Source organism: Oncorhynchus mykiss, chromosome 8 (assembly GCF_057628025.1).
Source record: "Oncorhynchus mykiss isolate SJ-2025 chromosome 8, ASM5762802v1, whole genome shotgun sequence".
NCBI classification, from domain to species: Eukaryota; Metazoa; Chordata; class Actinopteri; order Salmoniformes; family Salmonidae; genus Oncorhynchus; species Oncorhynchus mykiss.
The window spans coordinates 53,684,786-53,704,852 of record NC_143029.1 but is presented as its reverse complement, the minus strand read 5'-3'; the positions used below and the strand labels follow the sequence as shown (position 1 = coordinate 53,704,852).

General features: G+C 40.9%; 15 non-coding genes across 15 annotated transcripts; all 15 read left to right on the top strand.

Moving 5' to 3' along the window:
• The first annotated feature begins 4,856 nt into the window (after positions 1-4,856).
• trnav-aac (transfer RNA valine (anticodon AAC)) lies at positions 4,857-4,929 on the top strand. Its single transcript has one exon. It is a non-coding gene; the product is annotated as a tRNA-Val (tRNA).
• A 2,492-nt stretch (positions 4,930-7,421) lies between these two features.
• Positions 7,422-7,494, top strand: trnav-aac (transfer RNA valine (anticodon AAC)). Its single transcript has one exon. It is a non-coding gene; the product is annotated as a tRNA-Val (tRNA).
• Positions 7,495-9,132: 1,638 nt separating this feature from the next.
• Positions 9,133-9,205, top strand: trnav-uac (transfer RNA valine (anticodon UAC)). Its single transcript has one exon. It is a non-coding gene; the product is annotated as a tRNA-Val (tRNA).
• Positions 9,206-9,334: 129 nt separating this feature from the next.
• On the top strand, positions 9,335-9,407 carry trnav-uac (transfer RNA valine (anticodon UAC)). Its single transcript has one exon. It is a non-coding gene; the product is annotated as a tRNA-Val (tRNA).
• A 1,083-nt stretch (positions 9,408-10,490) lies between these two features.
• Positions 10,491-10,563, top strand: trnav-aac (transfer RNA valine (anticodon AAC)). Its single transcript has one exon. It is a non-coding gene; the product is annotated as a tRNA-Val (tRNA).
• Positions 10,564-11,415: 852 nt separating this feature from the next.
• Positions 11,416-11,488, top strand: trnav-uac (transfer RNA valine (anticodon UAC)). Its single transcript has one exon. It is a non-coding gene; the product is annotated as a tRNA-Val (tRNA).
• A 112-nt stretch (positions 11,489-11,600) lies between these two features.
• trnav-uac (transfer RNA valine (anticodon UAC)) lies at positions 11,601-11,673 on the top strand. The gene has a single exon. It is a non-coding gene; the product is annotated as a tRNA-Val (tRNA).
• A 1,076-nt stretch (positions 11,674-12,749) lies between these two features.
• trnav-aac (transfer RNA valine (anticodon AAC)) lies at positions 12,750-12,822 on the top strand. The gene has a single exon. It is a non-coding gene; the product is annotated as a tRNA-Val (tRNA).
• Positions 12,823-12,951: 129 nt separating this feature from the next.
• Positions 12,952-13,024, top strand: trnav-uac (transfer RNA valine (anticodon UAC)). Its single transcript has one exon. It is a non-coding gene; the product is annotated as a tRNA-Val (tRNA).
• A 129-nt stretch (positions 13,025-13,153) lies between these two features.
• trnav-cac (transfer RNA valine (anticodon CAC)) lies at positions 13,154-13,226 on the top strand. Its single transcript has one exon. It is a non-coding gene; the product is annotated as a tRNA-Val (tRNA).
• Positions 13,227-14,124: 898 nt separating this feature from the next.
• trnav-aac (transfer RNA valine (anticodon AAC)) lies at positions 14,125-14,197 on the top strand. Its single transcript has one exon. It is a non-coding gene; the product is annotated as a tRNA-Val (tRNA).
• Positions 14,198-14,610: 413 nt separating this feature from the next.
• Positions 14,611-14,683, top strand: trnav-aac (transfer RNA valine (anticodon AAC)). Its single transcript has one exon. It is a non-coding gene; the product is annotated as a tRNA-Val (tRNA).
• A 1,560-nt stretch (positions 14,684-16,243) lies between these two features.
• On the top strand, positions 16,244-16,316 carry trnav-uac (transfer RNA valine (anticodon UAC)). The gene has a single exon. It is a non-coding gene; the product is annotated as a tRNA-Val (tRNA).
• A 1,285-nt stretch (positions 16,317-17,601) lies between these two features.
• On the top strand, positions 17,602-17,674 carry trnav-uac (transfer RNA valine (anticodon UAC)). Its single transcript has one exon. It is a non-coding gene; the product is annotated as a tRNA-Val (tRNA).
• A 1,209-nt stretch (positions 17,675-18,883) lies between these two features.
• On the top strand, positions 18,884-18,956 carry trnav-uac (transfer RNA valine (anticodon UAC)). The gene has a single exon. It is a non-coding gene; the product is annotated as a tRNA-Val (tRNA).
• Positions 18,957-20,067: the final 1,111 nt, after the last annotated feature.

The window sequence follows — 20,067 nt, the reverse complement described above, 5'->3', positions numbered from 1 at the left end:
CGGAAACATTTGGTAATATTCAGTATTTCCCAATGCCCAGAGGCTAGCATTTGGTTTGAAACAGTTGAGGTTTGTCTAAACCTTGCTGTCTACCTCTCCGACCTGTGGATCAATGTTGCCGTTTTTTGGGGGACCTCCACCATGCGATCTGTATGAATGTGACCAGACTGACAGCTTCTCTGAGCCAGGCAAATTCATTTATCAGGGTCATTGTAATGGCTATTTCCAAAGAAATGGCAATATAATCCAAGGTAAAACAAACAAAAATGTAGATCGTTTTCTGTCATTTCAGCTGCTTGATGTGATTGTGTGATAGATTTAGTTGGCTGGCTAGCAAAGGAAAATAAGCTAGCTTGCATAGGTACAGTGCATTCGGAAAGTTTTCAGACCCCTTACTTTTTTCCACATTTTGTTACGTTACAGCCTTATACTAAAATGGATGAAATAAAATAAAATCTATCTACACACAATACCACATAATGACAAAGCGATAACATATAGTTTTTATTAATGAAAAAAATATTTTAAAAATACCTTATTTACATACATTTTCAGACCCTTTGCTATGAGGCTGGAAATTGAGCTCAGGTCCATCCTGTTTCCATTGATCATCCTTGAGATGTTTCTTCAACTTGATTGGAGTCCACCTGTGGTAAATTCAAATGATTGGTCATTTCTGCAGCATTGAAGGTACCCAAGAACACAGTGGCTTCCATCACTCTTAAATAGAAGAAGTTTGGAACCACCAAGCCTCTTCCAAGTTCCGGCTGCACACGATAATTCCCGGCTTCTCATGTCTACCTCACATAATATCCCAAATTGAGTACCACAGAAAGAGCCATAATACCCATTAAATATTTTAAAAATACCTTATTTACGTACGTTTTCAGACCCTTTGCTATGAGGCTGGAAATTGAGCTCAGGTCCATCCTGTTTCCATTGATCATCCTTGAGATGTTTCTTCAACTTGATTGGAGTCCACCTGTGGTAAATTCAAATGATTGGTCATTTCTGCAGCATTGAAGGTACCCAAGAACACAGTGGCTTCCATCACTCTTAAATGGAAGAAGTTTTGAACCACCAAGCCTCTTCCAAGAGCCGCTGTACACAATAATTCCCGGCTTCTCAAGCCTTATTGTTTAATTAATTGACTAAGCAATTTCTGATTTCATTAGGTTCTGAGAGCGATAAATGTCCCACCCAGCCAAAGTCAGCCACACCCTTAGTACTCCACTCATTGGGTTTCCGTAGTGTAGTGGTTATCATGTTCGCCTAACACGCGAAAGGTCCCCGGTTCGAGACTGGGCGAAAACACTTTTTGACAAATTGGTCCTTCGCACTTCTCAGTATTTGCTATTCAGACTTTAGTTTCAGTAGTGTAGTGGTTGTCACGTTCGCTTCGCACGCGAAAGGTCCCCTGTTCGAAACCGGGCGGAAACATTTTGTAATATTCAATATTTCCCAATGCCCAGAGGCTAGCATTTGGTTTGAAACAGTTGAGGTTTGTCTAAACCTTGCTGTCTACCTCTCCGACCTGTGGATCAATGTTGCCGTTTTTTTGGGGGACCTCCACCATGCGATCTGTATGAATGTGACCAGACTGACAGCTTCTCTGAGCCAGGCAAATTCATTTATCAGGGTCATTGTAATGGATATATCCAAAAAAAATGGCAATATAATCCAAGGTAAAACAAACAAAAATGTAGATTGTTTTCTGTCATTTCAGCTGCTTGATGTGATTGTGTGATAGATTTAGTTGGCTGGCTAGCAAAGGAAAAGAAGCTAGCCTGCATAGGTACAGTGCATTCGGAAAGTTTTCAGACCCCTTACTTTTTTCCACATTTTGTTACGTTACAGCCTTATACTAAAATGGAAGAAATAAAATAAAATCTATCTACACACAATACCACATAATGACAAAGCGATAACATATAGTTTTTATTAATGAAAAAAATATTTTAAAAATACCTTATTTACATACATTTTCAGACCCTTTGCTATGAGGCTGGAAATTGAGCTCAGGTCCATCCTGTTTCCATTGATCATCCTTGAGATGTTTCTTCAACTTGATTGGAGTCCACCTGTGGTAAATTCAAATGATTGGTCATTTCTGCAGCATTGAAGGTACCCAAGAACACGGTGGCTTCCATCACTCTTAAATAGAAGAAGTTTTGAACCACCAAGCCTCTTCCAAGTTCCGGCTGCACACGATAATTCCCGGCTTCTCATGTCTACCTCACATAATATCCCAAATTGAGTACCACAGAAAGAGCCATAATACCCATTAAATATTTTAAAAATACCTTATTTACGTACGTTTTCAGACCCTTTGCTATGAGGCTGGAAATTGAGCTCAGGTCCATCCTGTTTCCATTGATCATCCTTGAGATGTTTCTTCAACTTGATTGGAGTCCACCTGTGGTAAATTCAAATGATTGGTCATTTCTGCAGCATTGAAGGTACCCAAGAACACAGTGGCTTCCATCACTCTTAAATGGAAGAAGTTTTGAACCACCAAGCCTCTTCCAAGAGCCGCTGCACACAATAATTCCCGGCTTCTCAAGCCTTATTGTTTAATTAATTGACTAAGCAATTTCTGATTTCATTAGGTCCTGAGAGCGATAAATGTCCCACCCAGCCAAAGTCAGCCACACCCTTAGTACTCCACTCATTGGGTTTCCGTAATGTAGTGGTTATCACGTTCGCCTAACACGCGAAAGGTCCCTGGTTTGAGACCGGGCGGAAAAACATTTTAACAAATTGGTCCTTCGCACATCTCTGTATTTGCTATTCAGACTTTAGTTTCAGTAGTGTAGTGGTTGTCACGTTCGCTTCGCACGCGAAAGGTCCCCTGTTCGAAACCGGGCGGAAACATTTTGTAATATTCAATATTTCCCAATGCCCAGAGGCTAGCATTTGGTTTGAAACAGTTGAGGTTTGTCTAAACCTTGCTGTCTACCTCTCCGACCTGTGGATCAATGTTGCCGTTTTTTTTGGGGACCTCCACCATGCGATCTGTATGAATGTGACCAGACTGACAGCTTCTCTGAGCAAGGCAAATTCATTTATCAGGGTCATTGTAATGGATATATCCAAAGAAATGGCAATATAATCCAAGGTAAAACAAACAAAAATGTAGATTGTTTTCTGTCATTTCAGCTGCTTGATGTGATTGTGTGATAGATTTAGTTGGCTGGCTAGCAAAGGAAAAGAAGCTAGCCTGCATAGGTACAGTGCATTCGGAAAGTTTTCAGACCCCTTACTTTTTTCCACATTTTGTTACGTTACAGCCTTATACTAAAATGGATGAAATAAAATAAAATCTATCTACACACAATACCACATAATGACAAAGCGATAACATATAGTTTTTATTAATGAAAAAAATATTTTAAAAATACCTTATTTACATACATTTTCAGACCCTTTGCTATGAGGCTGGAAATTGAGCTCAGGTCCATCCTGTTTCCATTGATCATCCTTGAGATGTTTCTTCAACTTGATTGGAGTCCACCTGTGGTAAATTCAAATGATTGGTCATTTCTGCAGCATTGAAGGTACCCAAGAACACAGTGGCTTCCATCACTCTTAAATAGAAGAAGTTTGGAACCACCAAGCCTCTTCCAAGTTCCGGCTGCACACGATAATTCCCGGCTTCTCATGTCTACCTCACATAATATCCCAAATTGAGTACCACAGAAAGAGCCATAATACCCATTAAATATTTTAAAAATACCTTATTTACGTACGTTTTCAGACCCTTTGCTATGAGGCTGGAAATTGAGCTCAGGTCCATCCTGTTTCCATTGATCATCCTTGAGATGTTTCTTCAACTTGATTGGAGTCCACCTGTGGTAAATTCAAATGATTGGTCATTTCTGCAGCATTGAAGGTACCCAAGAACACAGTGGCTTCCATCACTCTTAAATGGAAGAAGGGCGGAAACCGGGCGGAAACATTTGGTAATATTCAGTATTTCCCAATGCCCAGAGGCTAGCATTTGGTTTGAAACAGTTGAGGTTTGTCTAAACCTTGCTGTCTACCTCTCCGACCTGTGGATCAATGTTGCCGTTTTTTGGGGGACCTCCACCATGCGATCTGTATGAATGTGACCAGACTGACAGCTTCTCTGAGCCAGGCAAATTCATTTATCAGGGTCATTGTAATGGATATATCCAAAGAAATGGCAATATAATCCAAGGTAAAACAAACAAAAATGTAGATTGTTTTCTGTCATTTCAGCTGCTTGATGTGATTGTGTGATAGATTTAGTTGGCTGGCTAGCAAAGGAAAAGAAGCTAGCCTGCATAGGTACAGTGCATTCGGAAAGTTTTCAGACCCCTTACTTTTTTCCACATTTTGTTACGTTACAGCCTTATACTAAAATGGATAAAATAAAATAACATCTATCTACACACAATCCCACATAATGCATGCACAAAGCGATAACATATAGTTTTTATTAATGAAAAAATATTTTAAAAATACCTTATTTACATACATTTTCAGACCCTTTGCTATGAGGTTGGAAATTGAGCTCAGGTCCATCCTGTTTCCATTGATCATCCTTGAGATGTTTCTTCAACTTGATTGGAGTCCACCTGTGGTAAATTCAAATGATTGGTCATTTCTGCAGCATTGAAGGTACCCAAGAAGTGGCTTCCATCACTCTTAAATGGAAGAAGTTTTGAACCACCAAGCCTCTTCCAAGAGCCGCTGCACACAATAATTCCCGGCTTCTCAAGCCTTATTGTTTAATTAATTGACTAAGTAATTTCTGATTTCATTAGGTTCTGAGAGCGATAAATGTCCCACCCAGCCAAAGTCAGCCACACCCTTAGTATTCCACTCATTGGGTTTCCGTAGTGTAGTGGTTATCACGTTCGCCTAACATGCGAAAGGACCCTGGTTCGAGACCGGGCGGAAACACATTTTAACAAATTGGTCCTTCGCACTTCTCAGTATTTGCTATTCAGACTTTAGTTTCAGTAGTGTATTGGTTATCACGTTCGCCTCACACGCGAAAGTCAGTCACACCCTTAGTTTTCCAATCATTCGGTTTCCGTAGTGTAGTGGTTATCACGTTCGCCTCACACGCGAAAGGTCCCCAGTTCGAAACTGGGCGGAAACATTTGGTAATATTCAATATTTCCCAATGCCCAGAGGCTAGCATTTGGTTTGAAACAGTTGAGGTTTGTCTAAACCTTGCTATCTACCTCTCCGACCTGTGGATCAGTGTTGCCGTTTTTTGGGGGACCTCCACCATGCGATCTGTATGAATGTGACCAGACTGACAGCTTCTCTGAGCCAGGCAAATTCATTTATCAGGGTCATTGTAATGGATATATCCAAAGAAATGGCAATATAATCCAAGGTAAAACAAACAAAAATGTAGATCGTTTTCTGTCATTTCAGCTGCTTGATGTGATTGTGTGATAGATTTAGTTGGCTGGCTAGCAAAGGAAAAGAAGCTAGCCTGCATAGGTACAGTGCATTCGGAAAGTTTTCAGACCCCTTACTTTTTTCCACATTTTGTTACGTTACAGCCTTATACTAAAATGGATGAAATAAAATCAAATCTATCTACACACAATCCCACATAATGACAAAGCGATAACATATAGTTTTTATTAATGAAACAATATTTTAAAAATACCTTATTTACATACATTTTCAGACCCTTTGCTATGAGGTTGGAAATTGAGCTCAGGTCCATCCTGTTTCCATTGATCATCCTTGAGATGTTTCTTCAACTTGATTGGAGTCCACCTGTGGTAAATTCAAATGATTGGTCATTTCTGCAGCATTGAAGGTACCCAAGAACAGAGTGGCTTCCATCACTCTTAAATAGAAGAAGTTTGGAACCACCAAGCCTCTTCCAAGTTCCGGCGGCACACGATAATTCCCGGCTTCTCATGTCTACCACACATAATATCCCAAATTTAGTACCACAGAAAGAGCCATAATACCCATTAAATATTTTAAAAATACCTTATTTACGTACGTTTTCAGACCCTTTGCTATGAGGCTGGAAATTGAGCTCAGGTCCATCCTGTTTCCATTGATCATCCTTGAGATGTTTCTTCAACTTGATTGGAGTCCACCTGTGGTAAATTCAAATGATTGGTCATTTCTGCAGCATTGAAGGTACCCAAGAACAGAGTGGCTTCCATCACTCTTAAATAGAAGAAGTTTGGAACCACCAAGCCTCTTCCAAGTTCCGGCGGCACACGATAATTCCCGGCTTCTCATGTCTACCACACATAATATCCCAAATTTAGTACCACAGAAAGAGCCATAATACCCATTAAATATTTTAAAAATACCTTATTTACGTACGTTTTCAGACCCTTTGCTATGAGGCTGGAAATTGAGCTCAGGTCCATCCTGTTTCCATTGATCATCCTTGAGATGTTTCTTCAACTTGATTGGAGTCCACCTGTGGTAAATTCAAATGATTGGTCATTTCTGCAGCATTGAAGGTACCCAAGAACACAGTGGCTTCCATCACTCTTAAATGGAAGAAGTTTTGAACCACCAAGCCTCTTCCAAGAGCCGCTGCACACAATAATTCCCGGCTTCTCAAGCCTTATTGTTTAATTAATTGACTAAGTAATTTCTGATATCATTAGGTTCTGAGAGCGATAAATGTCCCACCCAGCCAAAGTCAGCCACACCCTTAGTATTCAACTCATTGGGTTTCCGTGAGTTGAATATATATCCAAAGAATATGGATATATCCAAAGAAATGGCAATATAATCCAAGGTAAAACAAACAAAAATGTAGATCGTTTTCTGTCATTTCAGCTGCTTGATGTGATTGTGTGATAGATTTAGTTGGCTGGCTAGCAAAGGAAAATAAGCTAGCCTGCATAGGTACAGTGCATTCGGAAAGTTTTCAGACCCCTTACTTTTTTCCACATTTTGTTACGTTACAGCCTTATACTAAAATGGATGAAATAAAATAAAATCTATCTACACACAATACCACATAATGACAAAGCGATAACATATAGTCTTTATTAATGAAAAAAATATTTTAAAAATAGCTTATTTACATACATTTTCAGACCCTTTGCTATGAGGCTGGAAATTGAGCTCAGGTCCATCCTGTTTCCATTGATCATCCTTGAGATGTTTCTTCAACTTGATTGGAGTCCACCTGTGGTAAATTCAAATGATTGGTCATTTCTGCAGCATTGAAGGTACCCAAGAACACAGTGGCTTCCATCACTCTTAAATGGAAGAAGTTTTGAACCACCAAGCCTCTTCCAAGAGCCGCTGCACACAATAATTCCCGGCTTCTCAAGCCTTATTGTTTAATTAATTGACTAAGTAATTTCTGATTTCATTAGGTTCTGAGAGCGATAAATGTCCCACCCAGCCAAAGTCAGCCACACCCTTAGTATTCCACTCATTGGGTTTCCGTAGTGTAGTGGTTATCACGTTCGCCTAACACGCGAAAGGACCCTGGTTCGAGACCGGGCGGAAACACATTTTAACAAATTGGTCCTTCGCACTTCTCAGTATTTGCTATTCAGACTTTAGTTTCAGTAGTGTATTGGTTATCACGTTCGCCTCACACGCGAAAGTCAGTCACACCCTTAGTTTTCCAATCATTTGGTTTCCGTAGTGTAGTGGTTATCACGTTCGCCTCACACGCGAAAGGTCCCTGGTTCGAAACTGGGCGGAAACATTTGGTAATATTCAATATTTCCCAATGCCCAGAGGCTAGCATTTGGTTTGAAACAGTTGAGGTTTGTCTAAACCTTGCTATCTACCTCTCCGACCTGTGGATCAGTGTTGCCGTTTTTTTGGGGACCTCCACCATGCGATCTGTATGAATGTGACCAGACTGACAGCTTCTCTGAGCCAGGCAAATTCATTTATCAGGGTCATTGTAATGGATATATCCAAAGAAATGGCAATATAATCCAAGGTAAAACAAACAAAAATGTAGATCGTTTTCTGTCATTTCAGCTGCTTGATGTGATTGTGTGATAGATTTAGTTGGCTGGCTAGCAAAGGAAAAGAAGCTAGCCTGCATAGGTACAGTGCATTCGGAAAGTTTTCAGACCCCTTACTTTTTTCCACATTTTGTTTCGTTACAGCCTTATACTAAAATGGATGAAATAAAATCAAATCTATCTACACACAATACCACATAATGACAAAGCGATAACATATAGTTTTTATTAATGAAAAAAATATTTTAAAAATACCTTATTTACATACATTTTCAGACCCTTTGCTATGAGGCTGGAAATTGAGCTCAGGTCCATCCTGTTTCCATTGATCATCCTTGAGATGTTTCTTCAACTTGATTGGAGTCCACCTGTGGTAAATTCAAATGATTGGTCATTTCTGCAGCATTGAAGGTACCCAAGAACACAGTGGCTTCCATCACTCTTAAATAGAAGAAGTTTGGAACCACCAAGCCTCTTCCAAGTTCCGGCTGCACACGATAAATTCCCGGCTTCTCATGTCTACCTCACATAATATCCCAAATTGAGTACCACAGAAAGAGCCATAATACCCATTAAATATTTTAAAAATACCTTATTTACGTACGTTTTCAGACCCTTTGCTATGAGGCTGGAAATTGAGCTCAGGTCCATCCTGTTTCCATTGATCATCCTTGAGATGTTTCTTCAACTTCATTGGAGTCCACCTGTGGTAAATTCAAATGATTGGTCATTTCTGCAGCATTGAAGGTACCCAAGAACACAGTGGCTTCCATCACTCTTAAATGGAAGAAGTTTTGAACCACCAAGCCTCTTCCAAGAGGCGCTGCACACAATAATTCCCGGCTTCTCAAGCCTTATTGTTTAATTAATTGACTAAGTAATTTCTGATTTCATTAGGTTCCGAGAGCGATAAATGTCCCACCCAGCCAAAGTCAGCCACACCCTTAGTATTCCACTCATTGGGTTTCCGTAGTGTAGTGGTTATCACGTTCGCCTAACACGCGAAAGGTCCCCTGTTCGAGACCGGGCGGAAACACATTTTAACAAATTGGTCCTTCGCACTTCTCAGTATTTGCTATTCAGACTTTAGTTTAAGTAGTGTATTGGTTATCACGTTCGCCTCACACGCGAAAGTCAGCCACACCCTTAGTATTCCACTCATTGGGTTTCCGTAGTGTAGTGGTTATCACGTTCGCCTTACACGCGAAAGGTCCCCAGTTCGAGACCGGGCGGAAACACATTTTAACAAATTGGTTCTTCGCACTTCTCAGTATTTGCTATTCAGACTTTAGTTTCAGTAGTGTATTGGTTATCACGTTCGCCTCACACGCGAAAGTCAGCCACACCCTTAGTATTCCACTCATTGGGTTTCCGTAGTGTAGTGGTTATCAAGTTCGCCTTACATGCGAAAGGTCCCCAGTTCGAGACCGGGCGGAAACACATTTTAACAAATTAGTATTTGCTATTCAGACTTTAGTTTCAGTAGTGTATTGGTTATCACGTTCGCCTCACACGCGAAAGTCAGTCACACCCTTAGTTTTCCAATCATTCGGTTTCCGTAGTGTAGTGGTTATTACGTTCCCCTCACACGCGAAAGGTCCCCGGTTCGAAACCGGGCGGAAACATTTTGTAATATTCAATATTTCCCAATGCCCAGAGGCTAGCATTTGGTTTGAAACAGTTGAGGTTTGTCTAAACCTTGCTGTCTACCTCTCCGACCTGTGGATCAATGTTGCCGTTTTTTGGGGGACCTCCACCATGCGATCTGTATGAATGTGACCAGACTGACAGCTTCTCTGAGCCAGGCAAATTCATTTATCAGGGTCATTGTAATGGATATATCCAAAGAAATGGTAATATAATCCAAGGTAAAACAAACAAAAATGTAGATCGTTTTCTGTCATTTCAGCTGCTTGATGTGATTGTGTGATAGATTTAGTTGGCTGGCTAGCAAAGGAAAAGAAGCTAGCCTGCATAGGTACAGTGCATTCGGAATATTTTCAGACCCCTTACTTTTTTCCACATTTTGTTACGTTACAGCCTTATACTAAAATGGAAGAAATAAAATAAAATCTATCTACACACAATACCACATAATGACAAAGCGATAACATATAGTTTTTATTAATGAAAAAAATATTTTAAAAATACCTTATTTACATACATTTTCAGACCCTTTGCTATGAGGCTGGAAATTGAGCTCAGGTCCATCCTGTTTCCATTGATCATCCTTGAGATGTTTCTTCAACTTGATTGGAGTCCACCTGTGGTAAATTCAAATGATTGGTCATTTCTGCAGCATTGAAGGTACCCAAGAACACAGTGGCTTCCATCACTCTTAAATGGAAGAAGTTTTGAACCACTAAGCCTCTTCCAAGAGCCGCTGCACACAATAATTCCCGGCTTCTCAAGCCTTATTGTTTAATTAATTGACTAAGTAATTTCTGATTTCATTAGGTTCCGAGAGCGATAAATGTCCCACCCAGCCAAAGTCAGCCACACCCTTAGTATTCCACTCATTGGGTTTCCGTAGTGTAGTGGTTATCACGTTCGCCTAACACGCGAAAGGTCCCCGGTTCGAGACCGGGCGGAAACACATTTTAACAAATTGGTCCTTCGCACTTCTCAGTATTTGCTCTTCAGACTTTAGTTTCAGTAGTGTATTGGTTATCACGTTCGCCTCACACGCGAAAGTCAGCCACACCCTTAGTATTCCACTCATTGGGTTTCCGTAGTGTAGTGGTTATCACGTTCGCCTAACACGCGAAAGGTCCCCAGTTCGAGACCGGGCAGAAACACATTTTAACAAATTAGTATTTGCTATTCAGACTTTAGTTTCAGTAGTGTATTGGTTATCACGTTCGCCTCACACGCGAAAGTCAGTCACACCCTTAGTTCTCCAATCATTCGGTTTCCGTAGTGTAGTGGTTATTACGTTCACCTCACAAGCGAAAGGTCCCCGGTTCGAAACCGGGCGGCAACATTTTGTAATATTCAATATTTCCCAATGCCCAGAGGCTAGCATTTGGTTTGAAACAGTTGAGGTTTGTCTAAACCTTGCTGTCTACCTCTCCGACCTGTGGATCAATGTTGCCGTTTTTTGGGGGACCTCCACCATGCGATCTTGAGGGTTGTCTTATTGTTTAATTAATTGACTAAGTAATTTCTGATTTCATTAGGTTCCGAGAGCGATAAATGTCCCACCCAGCCAAAGTCAGCCACACCCTTAGTATTCCACTCATTTGGGTTTCCGTAGTGTAGTGGTTATCACGTTCCCCTAACACGCGAAAGGTCCCCGGTTTGAGACCGGGCGGAAACACATTTTAACAAATTGGTCCTTCGCACTTCTCAGTATTTGCTATTCAGACTTTAGTTTCAGTAGTGTATTGGTTATCACGTTCGCCTCACACGCGAAAGTCAGCCACACCCTTAGTATTCCACTCATTGGGTTTCCGTAGTGTAGTGGTTATCACGTTCGCCTTACACGCGAAAGGTCCCCAGTTCGAGACCGGGCGGAAACACATTTTAACAAATTAGTATTTGCTATTCAGACTTTAGTTTCAGTAGTGTATTGGTTATCACGTTCGCCTCACACGCGAAAGTCAGCCACACCCTTAGTATTCCACTCATTGGGTTTCCGTAGTGTAGTGGTTATCACGTTCGCCTTACACGCGAAAGGTCCCCAGTTCGAGACCGGGCGGAAACACAATTTAACAAATTAGTATTTGCTATTCAGACTTTAGTTTCAGTAGTGTATTGGTTATCACGTTCGCCTCACACGCGAAAGTCAGTATAGTTTTCCAATCATTCGGTTTCCGTAGTGTAGTGGTTATCACGTTCGCCTCACACACGAAAGGTCCCAGGTTCGAATCCGGGCGGAAACATTTTGTAATATTCAATATTTCCCAATGCCCAGAGGCTAGCATTTGGTTTGAAACAGTTGAGGTTTGTCTAAACCTTGCTGTCTACCTCTCCGACCTGTGGATCAATGTTGCCGTTTTTTTTGGGGACCTCCACCATGCGATCTGTATGAATGTGACCAGACTGACAGCTTCTCTGAGCCAGGCAAATTCATTTATCAGGGTCATTGTAATGGATATATCCAAAGAAATGGTAATATAATCCAAGGTAAAACAAACAAAAATGTAGATCGTTTTCTGTCATTTCAGCTGCTTGATGTGATTGTGTGATAGATTTAGTTGGCTGGCTAGCAAAGGAAAAGAAGCTAGCCTGCATAGGTACAGTGCATTCGGAAAGTTTTCAGACCCCTTACTTTTTTCCACATTTTGTTACGTTACAGCCTTATACTAAAATGGATAAAATAAAATAAAATCTATCTACACACAATCCCACATAATGACAAAGCGATAACATATAGTTTTTATTAATGAAAAAATATTTTAAAAATACCTTATTTACATACATTTTCAGACCCTTTGCTATGAGGCTGGACATTGAGCTCAGGTCCATCCTGCTTCCATTGATCATCCTTGAGATGTTTCTTCAACTTGATTAGAGTCCACCTGTGGTAAATTCAAATGATTGGTCATTTCTGCAGCATTGAAGGTACCCAAGAACAGAGTGGCTTCCATCACTCTTAAATGGAAGAAGTTTTGAACCACCAAGCCTCTTCCAAGAGCCGCTGCACACAATAATTCCCGGCTTCTCAAGCCTTATTGTTTAATTAATTGACTAAGTAATTTCTGATTTCATTAGGTTCCGAGAGCGATAAATGTCCCACCCAGCCAAAGTCAGCCACACCCTTAGTATTCCACTCATTGGGTTTCCGTAGTGTAGTGGTTATCACGTTCGCCTAACACGCGAAAGGTCCCCGGTTCGAGACCGGGCGGAAACACATTTTAACAAATTGGTCCTTCGCACTTCTCAGTATTTGCTCTTCAGACTTTAGTTTCAGTAGTGTATTGGTTATCACGTTCGCCTCACACGCGAAAGTCAGCCACACCCTTAGTATTCCACTCATTGGGTTTCCGTAGTGTAGTGGTTATCACGTTCGCCTTACACGCGAAAGGTCCCCAGTTCGAGACCGGGCGGAAACACATTTTAACAAATTGGTCCTTCGCACTTCTCAGTATTTGCTATTCAGACTTTAGTTTCAGTAGTGTATTGGTTATCACGTTCGCCTCACACGCGAAAGTCAGTCACACCCTTAGTTTTCCAATTATTCGGTTTCCGTAGTGTAGTGGTTATCACGTTTGCCTCACACGCGAAAGGTCCCCGGTTCGAATCCGGGCGGAAACATTTTGTAATATTCAATATTTCCCAATGCCAAAAGGCTAGCATTTGGTTTGAAACTGTTGAGGTTTGTCTAAACCTTGCTGTCTACCTCTCCGACCTGTGGATCAATGTTGCCGTTTTTTTGGGGACCTCCACCATGTGATCTGTATGAATGTGACCAGACTGTCAGCTTCTCTGAGCCAGGCAAATTCATTTATCAGGGTCATTGTAATGGATATATCCAAAGAAATGGCAATATAATCCAAGGTAAAACAAACAAAAATGTAGATCGTTTTCTGTCATTTCAGCTGCTTGATGTGATTGTGTGATAGATTTAGTTGGCTGGCTAGCAAAGGAAAAGAAGCTAGCCTGCATAGGTACAGTGCATTCAGAAAGTTTTCAGACCCCTTACTTTTTTCCACATTTTGTTACGTTACAGCCTTATACTAAAATGGATGAAATAAAATAAAATCTATCCACACACAATACCACATAATGACAAAGCGATAGCATATAGTTTTTATCAATGAAAAAAATATTTTAAAAATACCTTATTTACATACATTTTCAGACCCTTTGCTATGAGGCTGGAAATTGAGCTCAGGTCCATCCTGTTTCCATTGATCATCCTTGAGATGTTTCTTCAACTTGATTGGAGTCCACCTGTGGTAAATTCAAATGATTGGTCATTTCTGCAGCATTGAAGGTACCCAAGAACACAGTGGCTTCCATCACTCTTAAATGGAAGAAGTTTTGAACCACCAAGCCTCTTCCAAGAGCCGCTGCACACAATAATTCCCGGCTTCTCAAGCCTTATTGTTTAATTAATTGACTAAGTAATTTCTGATTTCATTAGGTTCTGAGAGCGATAAATGTCCCACCCAGCCAAAGTCAGCCACACCCTTAGTACTACACTCATTGGGTTTCCGTAGTGTAGTGGTTATCACGTTCGCCTAACACGCGAAAGGTCCCCGGTTCGAGACCGGGCGGAAACACATTTTAACAAATTGGTCCTTCGCACTTCTCAGTATTTGCTATTCAGACTTTAGTTTCAGTAGTGTATTGGTTATCATTTTCGCCTCACACGCGAAAGTCAGTCACACCCTTAGTTTTCCAATCATTCGGTTTCCGTAGTGTAGTGGTTATCACGTTCGCCTCACACGCGAAAGGTCCTCGGTTCGAAACCGGACGGAAACATTTTGTAATATTCAATATTTCCCAATATTGAATATTATTTCCCAATATTTCCCAATATCTTCCAAGAGCCGCTGCACACAATAATTCCCGGCTTCTCAAGCCTTATTGTTTAATTAATTGACTGAGTAATTTCTGATTTCATTAGGTTCTGAGAGCGATAAATGTCCCACCCAGCCAAAGTCAGCCACACCCTTAGTACTCCACTCATTGGGTTTCCGTAGTGTAGTGGTTATCACGTTCGCCTAACACGCGAAAGGTCCCCGGTTCGAGACCGGGCGGAAACACATGTTAACAAATTGGTCCTTCGCACTTCTCAGTATTTGCTATTCAGACTTTAGTTTCAGTAGTGTAGTGGTTGTCACGTTCGCTTCGCAGGCGAAAGGTCCCCTGTTCGAAACCGGGCGGAAACATTTTGTAATATTCAATATTTCCCAATGCCCAGAGGCTAGCATTTGGTTTGAAACAGTTGAGGTTTGTCTAAACCTTGCTGTCTACCTCTCCGACCTGTGGATCAATGTTGCCGTTTTTTTTGGGGACCTCCACCATGCGATCTGTATGAATGTGACCAGACTGACAGCTTCTCTGAGCCAGGCAAATTCATTTATCAGGGTCATTGTAATGGATATATCCAAAGAAATGGCAATATAATCCAAGGTAAAACAAACAAAAATGTAGATTGTTTTCTGTCATTTCAGCTGCTTGATGTGATTGTGTGATAGATTTAGTTGGCTGGCTAGCAAAGGAAAAGAAGCTAGCCTGCATAGGTACAGTGCATTCGGAAAGTTTTCAGACCCCTTACTTTTTTCCACATTTTGTTACGTTACAGCCTTATACTAAAATGGATAAAATAAAATAAAATCTATCTACACACAATCCCACATAATGACAAAGCGATAACATATAGTTTTTATTAATGAAAAAATATTTTAAAATACCTTATTTACATACATTTTCAGACCCTTTGCTATGAGGTTGGAAATTGAGCTCAGGTCCATCCTGCTTCCATTGATCATCCTTGAGATGTTTCTTCAACTTGATTGGAGTCCACCTGTGGTAAATTCAAATGATTGGTCATTTCTGCAGCATTGAAGGTACCCAAGAACAGAGTGGCTTCCATCACTCTTAAATAGAAGAAGTTTGGAACCACCAAGCCTCTTCCAAGTTCCGGCGGCACACGATAATTCCCGGCTTCTCATGTCTACCACACATAATATCCCAAATTTAGTACCACAGAAAGAGCCATAATACCCATTAAATATTTTAAAAATACCTTATTTACGTACGTTTTCAGACCCTTTGCTATGAGGCTGGAAATTGAGCTCAGGTCCATCCTGTTTCCATTGATCATCCTTGAGATGTTTCTTCAACTTGATTGGAGTCCACCTGTGGTAAATTCAAATGATTGGTCATTTCTGCAGCATTGAAGGTACCCAAGAACACAGTGGCTTCCATCACTCTTAAATGGAAGAAGTTTTGAACCACCAAGCCTCTTCCAAGAGCCGCTGCACACAATAATTCCCGGCTTCTCAAGCCTTATTGTTTAATTAATTGACTAAGTAATTTCTGATTTCATTAGGTTCTGAGAGCGATGAATGTCCCACCCAGCCAAAGTCAGCCACACCCTTAGTATGCCACTCATTGGGTTTCCGTAGTGTAGTGTTTATCACGTTCGCCTAACACGCGAAAGGTCCCCGATTCGAGACCGGGCGGAAACACATTTTAACAAATTGGTCCTTCGCACTTCTCAGTATTTGCTATTCAGACTTTAGTTTCAGTAGTGTATTGGTTATCACGTTCGCCTCACACGCGAAAGTGAGTCACACCCTTAGTTTTCCAATCATTGGGTTTCCGTAGTGTAGTGGTTATCACGTTCGCCTTACACGCGAAAGGTCCCCAGTTCGAGACCGGGCGGAAACACATTTTAACAAATTAGTATTTGCTATTCAGACTTTAGTTTCAGTAGTGTATTGGTTATCACGTTCGCCTCACACGCGAAAGTCAGTCACACCCTTAGTTTTCCAATCATTCGGTTTCCGTAGTGTAGTGGTTATTACGTTCGCCTCACACGCGAAAGGTCCCCGGTTCGAAACCGGGCGGAAATATTTTGTAATATTCAATATTTCCCAATGCCCAGAGGCTAGCATTTGGTTTGAAACAGTTGAGGTTTGTCTAAACCTTGCTGTCTACCTCTCCGACCTGTGGATCAATGTTGCCGTTTTTTGGGGGACCTCCACCATGCGATCTGTATGAATGTGACCAGACTGACAGCTTCTCTGAGCCAGGCAAATTCATTTATCAGGGTCATTGTAATGGATATATCCAAAGAAATGGTAATATAATCCAAGGTAAAACAAACAAAAATGTAGATCGTTTTCTGTCATTTCAGCTGCTTGATGTGATTGTGTGATAGATTTAGTTGGCTGGCTAGCAAAGGAAAAGAAGCTAGCCTGCATAGGTACAGTGCATTCGGAATATTTTCAGACCCCTTACTTTTTTCCACATTTTGTTACGTTACAGCCTTATACTAAAATGGAAGAAATAAAATAAAATCTATCTACACACAATACCATATAATGACAAAGCGATAACATATAGTTTTTATTAATGAAAAAAATATTTTAAAAATACCTTATTTACATACATTTTCAGACCCTTTGCTATGAGGCTGGAAATTGAGCTCAGGTCCATCCTGTTTCCATTGATCATCCTTGAGATGTTTCTTCAACTTGATTGGAGTCCACCTGTGGTAAATTCAAATGATTGGTCATTTCTGCAGCATTGAAGGTACCCAAGAACACAGTGGCTTCCATCACTCTTAAATGGAAGAAGTTTTGAACCACTAAGCCTCTTCCAAGAGCCGCTGCACACAATAATTCCCGGCTTCTCAAGCCTTATTGTTTAATTAATTGACTAAGTAATTTCTGATTTCATTAGGTTCCGAGAGCGATAAATGTCCCACCCAGCCAAAGTCAGCCACACCCTTAGTATTCCACTCATTGGGTTTCCGTAGTGTAGTGGTTATCACGTTCACCTAACATGCGAAAGGTCCCCGGTTCGAGACCGGGGGGAAACACATTTTAACAAATTGGTCCTTCGCACTTCTCAGTATTTGCTATTCAGACTTTAGTTTCAGTAGTGTATTGGTTATCACGTTCGCCTCACACGCGAAAGTCAGCCACACCCTTAGTATTCCACTCATTGGGTTTCCGTAGTGTAGTGGTTATCACGTTCGCCTTACACGCGAAAGGTCCCCAGTTCGAGACCGGGCGGAAACACATTTTAACAAATTAGTATTTGCTATTCAGACTTTAGTTTCAGTAGTGTATTGGTTATCACGTTCGCCTCACACGCGAAAGGTCCCCGGTTCGAAACCGGGCGGAAACATTTTGTAATATTCAATATTTCCCAATGCCCAGAGGCTAGCATTTGGTTTGAAACAGTTGAGGTTTGTCTAAACCTTGCTGTCTACCTCTCCGACCTGTGGATCAATGTTGCCGTTTTTTGGGGGACCTCCACCATGCGATCTGTATGAATGTGACCAGACTGACAGCTTCTCTGAGCCAGGCAAATTCATTTATCAGGGTCATTGTAATGGATATATCCAAAGAAATGGTAATATAATCCAAGGTAAAACAAACAAAAATGTAGATCGTTTTCTGTCATTTCAGCTGCTTGATGTGATTGTGTGATAGATTTAGTTGGCTGGCTAGCAAAGGAAAAGAAGCTAGCCTGCATAGGTACAGTGCATTCGGAATATTTTCAGACCCCTTACTTTTTTCCACATTTTGTTACGTTACAGCCTTATACTAAAATGGAAGAAATAAAATAAAATCTATCTACACACAATACCATATAATGACAAAGCGATAACATATAGTTTTTATTAATGAAAAAAATATTTTAAAAATACCTTATTTACATACATTTTCAGACCCTTTGCTATGAGGCTGGAAATTGAGCTCAGGTCCATCCTGTTTCCATTGATCATCCTTGAGATGTTTCTTCAACTTGATTGGAGTCCACCTGTGGTAAATTCAAATGATTGGTCATTTCTGCAGCATTGAAGGTACCCAAGAACACAGTGGCTTCCATCACTCTTAAATGGAAGAAGTTTTGAACCACTAAGCCTCTTCCAAGAGCCGCTGCACACAATAATTCCCGGCTTCTCAAGCCTTATTGTTTAATTAATTGACTAAGTAATTTCTGATTTCATTAGGTTCCGAGAGCGATAAATGTCCCACCCAGCCAAAGTCAGCCACACCCTTAGTATTCCACTCATTGGGTTTCCGTAGTGTAGTGGTTATCACGTTCACCTAACATGCGAAAGGTCCCCGGTTCGAGACCGGGCGGAAACACATTTTAACAAATTGGTCCTTCGCACTTCTCAGTATTTGCTATTCAGACTTTAGTTTCAGTAGTGTATTGGTTATCACGTTCGCCTCACACGCGAAAGTCAGCCACACCCTTAGTATTCCACTCATTGGGTTTCCGTAGTGTAGTGGTTATCACGTTCGCCTTACACGCGAAAGGTCCCCAGTTCGAGACCGGGCGGAAACACATTTTAACAAATTAGTATTTGCTATTCAGACTTTAGTTTCAGTAGTGTATTGGTTATCACGTTCGCCTCACACGCGAAAGGTCCCCGGTTCGAAACCGGGCGGAAACATTTTGTAATATTCAATATTTCCCAATGCCCAGAGGCTAGCATTTGGTTTGAAACAGTTGAGGTTTGTCTAAACCTTGCTGTCTACCTCTCCGACCTGTGGATCAATGTTGCCGTTTTTTGGGGGACCTCCACCATGCGATCTGTATGAATGTGACCAGACTGACAGCTTCTCTGAGCCAGGCAAATTCATTTATCAGGGTCATTGTAATGGATATATCCAAAGAAATGGTAATATAATCCAAGGTAAAACAAACAAAAATGTAGATCGTTTTCTGTCATTTCAGCTGCTTGATGTGATTGTGTGATAGATTTAGTTGGCTGGCTAGCAAAGGAAAAGAAGCTAGCCTGCATAGGTACAGTGCATTCGGAATATTTTCAGACCCCTTACTTTTTTCCACATTTTGTTACGTTACAGCCTTATACTAAAATGGAAGAAATAAAATAAAATCTATCTACACACAATACCATATAATGACAAAGCGATAACATATAGTTTTTATTAATGAAAAAAATATTTTAAAAATACCTTATTTACATACATTTTCAGACCCTTTGCTATGAGGCTGGAAATTGAGCTCAGGTCCATCCTGTTTCCATTGATCATCCTTGAGATGTTTCTTCAACTTGATTGGAGTCCACCTGTGGTAAATTCAAATGATTGGTCATTTCTGCAGCATTGAAGGTACCCAAGAACACAGTGGCTTCCATCACTCTTAAATGGAAGAAGTTTTGAACCACTAAGCCTCTTCCAAGAGCCGCTGCACACAATAATTCCCGGCTTCTCAAGCCTTATTGTTTAATTAATTGACTAAGTAATTTCTGATTTCATTAGGTTCCGAGAGCGATAAATGTCCCACCCAGCCAAAGTCAGCCACACCCTTAGTATTCCACTCATTGGGTTTCCGTAGTGTAGTGGTTATCACGTTCAGCTAACATGCGAAAGGTCCCCGGTTCGAGACCGGGCGGAAACACATTTTAACAAATTGGTCCTTCGCACTTCTC